This window comes from Leptonychotes weddellii, unplaced genomic scaffold (genome assembly GCF_054177405.1).
Source record: "Leptonychotes weddellii isolate Sample4059 unplaced genomic scaffold, ASM5417740v2 HiC_scaffold_2362, whole genome shotgun sequence".
Taxonomy (NCBI): domain Eukaryota; kingdom Metazoa; phylum Chordata; class Mammalia; order Carnivora; family Phocidae; genus Leptonychotes; species Leptonychotes weddellii.
The window spans coordinates 4,898-13,484 of NW_027826024.1; the positions used below are offsets into that span (position 1 = coordinate 4,898).

The 8,587-nt window shown below is 37.7% G+C and overlaps 1 long non-coding RNA gene across 1 annotated transcript; it reads left to right on the forward strand.

Annotated features, from left to right (window-relative positions):
* Nucleotides 1-5,149: 5,149 nt before the first annotated feature.
* LOC115937941 (uncharacterized) lies at nucleotides 5,150-6,858 on the forward strand. The gene is made up of 2 exons (XR_004073155.2): nucleotides 5,150-5,216; nucleotides 6,137-6,858. It is a non-coding gene; the product is annotated as an uncharacterized LOC115937941 (long non-coding RNA).
* The last annotated feature ends 1,729 nt before the right edge of the window (nucleotides 6,859-8,587 follow it).

The following is an 8,587-nucleotide window of genomic DNA, read 5'->3' on the forward strand; positions in this document are numbered from 1 at the left end:
AGAAGTTTTAAAGAAATGGCAAAAATCCCAAAGGTAGTATATGAATGCCTTACATATGAACACTTAGCTAACAGGAGCACATAAAAGGTTTTACCTGGAAGTAACATGGTCATATTTTAGAGAGATCATTCTGGCAGATGTGGAAAATGGAAGGGATGGAGTAATATCCTGGTGACAAAGAATCCAATTAGGAAGTTGTTGTAATTGCCTAGACCAGAGATGAGCAAATTATGGTCCACAGGCAATATACTGCCTACATGCCACTTGGCTCCTAGATTTTTATTTTTTTTTTATTTTTTAAAGATTTTATTTATTTATTTATTTATTTGACAGAGACACAGTGAGAGAGGGAACACAAGCAAGGGGAGTGGGAGAGGGAGAAGCAGGCTTCCCGCTGAGCAGGGAGCCTGATGGGGGCTTGATCTCAGGACCCTGAGATCATGACCTGAGCTGAAGATAGACGCTCAAATGACTGAGCCACCCAGGCACCCAGGCTCCTAGATTTTTAAAGAACTGTTCAAAACAAAGTAACTCCCCTCCCCCAAGAAGAAGAAAATCTTTTTGGTTTGTAAAGCCTAAAATATTTACAACTTGTTCCTTCACCAAAAATGTTTGCTAACCCCAGCTTCAACAACTGATTAAACTATAAACTGAGTTTGTAATATGAGGATAAAGCATAAAAAAATTTCTGAAGGAAAATCAGTAATACTTAATGTTAACATGCCAAAATTAGGTAACAGACTTACAGTATTATAAACTTAGGAAACAAACTCGCTCAAAGACAGACATTTGCCCTTGGAATATGTATTTTGCAACTAAGGGGAAATGTGTTATTTTCCCTATGTTAGATTTCTAAAACGAAAAGGCTGGTATTTTACCATGGAAGAGAAAAGTGGTTAAGTACAATTCTAAAAGGTATCACATTTAAGTCTAACATAACAACAGCCTGCTTATGCATATTTGCACATCCACTTTCTCAGGAAGCTTACAAATAGTTTCAAAAGAAAGTAACTGTCCACAATGAAAGCCACTTGTGCTACACACTCCTGAAATGTTTTAAATGTTCTACTTTTAAATACAGGTAAAAGCCCACTAGTAGCATGATAAAAATGTCAATCCTGAAAACCCTAACTGCTTTCAGAACTAACCAAACATACGTAACTTTCAAAACTTTAAAAGTTTAAAGGACATGAGGCATAGGAGCAATAAGCATACATGGCATAGTACTTATTGAGGGTTATCTTTTAAAAAGCAAAAAGTGCTCCCATTGCCAAGAGTGTTTGCGTGACTGCCACCCAGGAAAACATCCAAGTGTCCTATTCATGAGACAAAAATCCAAAAACGAAAGAGAAAAGTTACGGAAGGGAAGACAGGGCCTAATTGTTTCTAGAATAACATACTTAAATTGCTTGAAATTCTTAAGAAATTGCTACATAAAATTTATGAGCAATAAGATGATTTTATAAATAAGACCACTTTTCTCCATTAAGAGTTCTGAAAGAATATGTGAAGGCAGAAAGTTCTAGAAACAACCACCCCCCCCCCAAAATAAGGGTAGGCCAATTCAAGGTAATACAAGTATGTAAAGGAAAATACTGCTCTTATAATTGCTTGCTAGTTTCAAAGCTCCAGCATTAAATATGAGAAATTTAGATTTCCCAGATAAAAAAATTAACAACACAGTTGCTATTCTTACATCAATCCTGGCTACTATTTACCCAATGCTTACTATATGCTGGGCACTGTACTGAATGCCATTCAAATATTATCACAGTTAATACTCACAATAAACCTATAAACTTGGCACAGATCTCACAAGCCCTCATGTGAAACCCCTGGGACAAGATATAGTTCCGAATTTAGAGTTGTTCAGGTTTTGAGGAAGACACAGTGCACATATTGTTTGTAGTAGTTTGGGTTCCGCCAGGAAACAGGTGGCACACTCAAATTGGGCTATTAGGGAATGTGTATAAAGGAGAGGGAAGGGTTTAGTCTAAGAGATATAGGGAAACTATAAAAGATAGTGAGAGAGTAGACCTGAAGGGTAGGGCAGGGAGCAGTTACCTGAGACCAGACACAGAGAGAGCTGCCCAACAAAAACTGTTACCTTCACGGAGGGATGCAGTCAACCCACAGTGACCTTGCAGGAAGCGAGCCAAAAGAATACATTATTCCCCATATGGGGAAATGAGTGGAAATGAATGAGGAAAGAAGCTCAATGCTATCTTCCACACAGGTCAGCCTCTCAGGGGACAACAGAGTGGAGAAGTAGAGGGAGTGGATCTAGAGAGGCAAAGCCAAGTTATCCAGCATACAGCATAAATGAACTTCTGTCACAATGCCAAAATAACCCTCAACAAAAGACAACAGAAGTTTATTTCTCACTCGTATCATGTCATCCAGTAGTTCAATCACGTCTAAGACCCCGTTCTGAACCCTCGGTTTCTAGTGGGTGCTGACAGAAGAGAACAAGATGAAGAATGGTGAGGAGGCCTGGAAGGGGCACACATCAAGGGAATCTACCTTTTGCTGACCAGCATGCAGTCACACAGTACCACCTGACTATAAAGATGCTTGGAGCGGTATGGTAAATGTGCCCGGAAGGAACAGAAGAAACACAAATATAAGTACCAGCCGTACACTAAGTGGGACAAATACAGATAGTACTAACAACAATAATGAAAAGCCTCACACCAATGCCGGTTAGGTATTTCCACCAAGTAAGTTTTGGTATCAAACTTTTTTTTGGCAAAACTTCACATTTTCAGAGGATTTTGGATCTCAGAATTGCAGGAAAGCGATTATGAATGTGCATTATGATCCATATTATGCAAATGAAAAACCCTCTCAAAGAGCAGTCAGAAAATAGAGATGGGACTTCAACTGAGACCTGTGATCGGCAAACTTACACTTGGGAAAACAGCAAATGACCAAGTGGCTCTTACTATTTTTGACATTATTAATGATATCAGCCCTTGAACATGAAGAAACAAAGGAGATACTGCCATAAATTCTAATGTTTATTGTGTCCTATTCTTTCCCAGCACTCACTGTGCTAGCAGGTGGAGGGGATACAGATAGTTAAGAGGTGATGCCTGACCGTGAAATGCCAGAATGTGGTAGAAGAAAGATTTAGAATACATCTATAGTAAAAAGTAGACTCTGATCAGTGCTCTAAAAGTATGAAGTCTTAAAATGACTGATGCTGAAGTGCAGAATTAGGGAAGGCTCACATAAAAGGCACTGCCATCAGAGTTAGACCTGGAAGGAAGCACAAAAATTTGAACGAAGAAGAAGTACTTTGGGCAGACAGGGAAGACTGCACAAATGTACAGAGGCAGGAGGTATTTAAAGGCCTAAATAATGGATGGCAAAAGATTTTTGTTTAGGAGCATCTGAGTGCTGGAGAGTTCAGAATTTTAAATTTTACTTATCATCACGAGGCCCAGGCAGCTTAAGATTAGTAAGAAAAAGAAGATAATGAGGAGTCCAAGGTTGGAGAGCCATTTGGCTAGGTGATGACACAATTAACTGAGAAAGAGATTATGAGAAGAACCTATCTGGGTTCAAAAGCAGGAAAGGGAAAAACTTTGAATTTTAAATTTTAAATATGTTGAGACTGAAGTGTTTGAAGCATCAGTAAGGAGTTATCTGTGCATTACCTGAGTACTCAGATTTGTATATTTCTACTCCAGTTGCTAAGAGGCTTTTTATGTTGACTTCTAGGTCTAATCACGCTAACCTCCAATTAAGTGAGGTTCTCTATTATATGTACCATATAAATAAGATGTAGCAAGCACTGGTTCTATTCATTCAGGAGAAAAACAAATCTTTATAGCAAAGTAAAACAAGTGAGAAACATGTACTGACTTGTACTTCTGCCATTTATGTAGCAATTTCCTTTTATGTCAACACCACTGTTCACAGCCCTGCAATTTTTAGAGTGCTGGCCAATGCAATGAAAACATTAGCACAATACAACCAAACTTCCCTGTATGCTAGTTATCAAGGAAAAGAAGTAATCAAAAGACAAAATTCCTTTAAAGAATATACTTAATATGCTTCAATGTGGATGGTTTAATGTATTTAAAAAACTTTGTTGGGAGGGGTGCCTGGGTGGCTCAGTTGGTTGGGCAACTGACTCTTGATTTCGGCTCAGGTCGTGATCTCATGGGAATCTTAGGTGGGATTGAGCCCCGCATCAGGCTCTGTGATCAGCAGGGAGTCTGCTTGGCTCTCTCTCCCTCTAAAATAAATAAATAAATCTTTAACCAAAAAACAAAAAAAACTTTGTTGGGGCACCTGGATGGCCCAGTCACAAAGCATGTGACTCTTGATCTCAGGGTTGTGAGTTCAAGCCCCACATTGGGCATGGAGTCTACTTAAAAAAAAAAAAAATTAATAAAAAACAACTTTGTTAATGCAGTATGATAGTATCACTTTCATATGCAATCCTTTTCTTATTTAGTTTTATATTAATAAAGTTTAACTTCTTTTCTAATAGACTAATTATGTACTGTTAAATGCCTGGAATGCTATATTCCCAAATTATTTTTAATACTTCAAAATAACCATGGTCAGAAACTACCAATAAACATATACACAAGATCTTTAAGAAAAATAAAGACATCTATCTCTAATATACTTATTTGATTTAAAGTCATGATAATCACAGCAGGCAAAATAATATATTCCTCTAGTTAGTCAATCCAGTGAAAAAACTAACTAATGAATACATAGATAAGAGGAATAACAAAGATATATTCACTGGGTTCTTTAAGCAAGTAGAGGGATGCCTGGGTTAAGCGTCTGCCTTCACCTCAGGTCATGATCGCAGGGTCCTGGGATCTAGTCCTGCATTGGGCTCCTTGTTCAGCAGGTAGCCTGCTTCTCCCTCACCCTCTGCCTGCTGCTCCCCTTGTGTGTGCTCTCTTTCTCTCTGACAAATAAATAAATAAAATCTTTAAAAAAAAATAAGCAAGTAGATTTTGGAAAGACTTTATTTGAATTCCTTGATCTCTGCCAAGGTCTGTCTGTTTATACCAATTGTTTGGAAAACATCCAACAGGAGATTTTCAAAGAGCAAATGGCAGGTCAAGTTCAGAACACGTGACTTCCTAATTATATATAAAAAGCATACAGTCAAAAGTTAGATCCCCCTCAGGACACTGAAGAAAGCCTGAATTTGTAATCCTCAAAGAAAAAAACATCAAAAGGTAATATTAATTTGAAATTTTCTGAATTACGTATTAGAACCAAATGTAAATATTAGATTTCTAAAATTAAAGTTTGCACTTTAAGTTAAAGAAAAAAAAAGAATATTTAACCATGACCAACATGAGCTAACTATATTATCTCAAATGTGGCAACCCATTAGATTTGGATGTAAGATAAAAGAAAATTAGCCTTACTTTAAAAATGGTTTACTATTAAACTTTTGGTCTTTGTCTATACTATGCTTTCACACTCCACATCTATTAATGAATTCTGGACTAAGAGTCAGACTCAAGTTCTAGTTCTGGTCATTTTTAGATATGCATACTCAGGCAACTTACACCCTTTGTCTGAGCCCATCTGTAAAATGAAGGAATTGATACTGATCCCTCTAATTTTTCCCATCTTAAAAACTGTTCTAGAGGGGAGGGGGGTGGGGGGATGGATTAGCCTGGTGATGGGTATTAAAGAGGGCACGTACTGAATGGAGCACTGGGTGTTACAGGCAATGAATCATGGAACACTACATCAAAAACTAATGATGTAATGTATGGTGATTAACATAATTAAAAAAAACTATGAAACTGTTGTTGTTTTTTTAAAGATTTTAATTACTTATTTGAGAGAGAGCACAAGCAAGGGGAGCAGCAGAGGAAGAGGGAGAAGCAGGTTCCCCCGTTAGCAGGGAGCCTGACACAGGGCTTGATTCCAGGACCCTGGGATCATGACCTGAGCCAAAGGCAGACACTTAACAGACTGAGCCACCCAGGTGCCCCAAAAATTATGAAACTGTTAAACCAAAGCTTGGCATTTCCCCAGTGCTGGAATGAGGTTTCCTTCAGTTTTCCCCTCTTTAAAAAAAAGCTAGTTCTTAGATTTGTGTTCAAAGTGTCAGTAAATTTCTGTAATTATTTTGAAACAGGAAAATGATGTTCAAGCTATCAGTCATCAGCCTGTTCCTCCTATCTGTCACTAACACTTCAGGGATACCTACAACACTGATGACCTCAGGGTCTATGGCAGACTGGAGTCCCAAGACGAGCCTGACTTCTATGACAACCCCAAATTCCAAGACAACTCTAAATGCCAACACAATCTTGAGTTTCAAGACAACTTTAAATCTCCATACAACCTCAAAATCCAAGACAACCTCAAAATCCAAGACAACTTCAAATCTCCAAATGATCTCAAATATGAAGATGACCTCAAATACCAAGACAACTCAGAAAACAGCAGTGAGCCCAAAGATAGCCACGACCAGAAATGTGAAGACTATGAAAAGTGGTAGCACAACACTGAATCCAATGGTCAACATTCACTTTCTTCTCTATATGGCATGCTTGCTGTTTTCTGAAGTGAACTTGAATGGTCTGCATTCCTAACTCAGTTCATTACTATCTGCTGAATTACAACAAGCACACTAAGAAAATCAAATTTATTTCAATTTATTTCTCAGGAAATTATCATTATTCTAACCAAATTAGATTGTAGATTTTAATTGTGTTAAGTTTAATTATTACCTTAATATAATGCTTTCCTTCCTTATAAATGCTAAAACAAGCAAAACACTACACATTTGCCTTTTAAATGTTTGCAAATTGAACAGAAACTCAGATTTTTACATTAAAAGTTTAAGAGAAGAAATTATGTTGGTGATGTTTAACCAAAGTACACCTGTATGTGTGACAGAGGAGGATAGGGGATGGGGAATGAAGACCAGTGTGTGCTATTTTTGTATTGTTTTATTTATTTATTTATTTATTTTTTAAAGACTTTATTTATTTATTTGAGACAGAGAGAATGAGAGACAGAGAGCATGAGAGGGAGGCGGGTCAGAGGGAGAAGCAGACTCCCTGCCAAGCAGGGAGCCCGATGCGGGACTCGATCCCGGGACTCCAGGATCATGACCTGAGCCGAAGGCAGTCGCTTAACCAACTGAGCCACCCAGGCGCCCGTATTGTTTTATTTTTTATTAAATAGACAATACTAATCTTTTTTTTTAAAGATTTATTTATTTTAGAGAGAGAGAGCACACAGGTGGGAGGGGGAGAGGGAGAGAGAATCTCAAGCTGACTCCACACTGAGCTTGATCCCACAACACTGAGATCATGACCTGAGCCAAAATCAATAGCTGGATACTCAACCAACTGTGCCACCCAGACGCCCCAACAAGGAAATACTATAGTACACACAAAACAATATACATATATATCTGTGTCACCATACTTCATGAATATGGAATAGTAATATGTTGTCACAGTAAAGAAAAGGTGCCAATTCTGGGGGTTTTTTTTGAAAAAAATTTTTAAGTTTTTCTTATTAAGTAATCGCTACACCCAACATGAGGCTCAAACTCATGACCCCAAGATCAAGAGTCACATGTTCTTCCAACTGAGCCAGCCTGCTAACTATTGTAATGCATAATACAGTCAGTCCAATGACAAAATTATCTTGCTCTGAGTAAACCTTTGTCTGGTATTTGAAAAGGTCACTTGTAAATTAGATGCCTAGAATTCAAAACTCTTCCATATAGAAATATATCTCATAACTATTAGAGAGTTTCATGCTGGTCTACAAAGGTTGATTTAGCCCAAAAACCTCATACCTAACTTTAACACTGATAATAACTAACTCACTAATAGTGCAGTTGTTAAGGTTTGAAACCCAGCTCTCATTCTTAAGAAATGTGCCACCATGAGTTAAATACATGACCCAGTGCGATTCCCAAACTTCAGTAATAAACTCACTACAAATGAATCACTTTGGATGCCTGTTGAATATATAGATTAGGCTCTCCCCAAGAGATTCTGATTTGGTAGCTCATGGTAGGATCTGGGGCTATGTTTGCTTGTTTTAATTCTCCAGGTCATTCTGACAGCTAGGTCTGGGAATGACTAACAACTTCTCTTAAGTTTCAGTTTATACACATGTCAATCACTGTTAATAACAGTGCCTCAGAAGGTTACTGTTAGGGTTAAATGAAAAATTCTATCACATGCACAATTTGCCTGATGCAGAAAAGCACTCAGGAAATTTAAGCTGTTACCATTATTATTACTACTAACTACCTCAAAAGCAATTACCAGGTATCAGAATATTCCTAAGAGGAAAACTCTTCATTATAACTTTTAGGTTTTATATTTTTAATTATTCTTCAAAAATAACCTGTGTTCCGGCAGCAACCTCTTTGACCTCAGCCGAAGCAACTTCTTCCTAGAAACATCGCCAAAGGCAAGGGAAGCAAGGGCAAAAATGAACTATTGGGACTTCATCAAGATAAAAAGCTTTTGCAAAGCAAAGGAAACAGTCAACAAAACCAAAAGACAACCGACCGAATGGGAGAAGATATTTGCAAATGACATATCAGATAAAG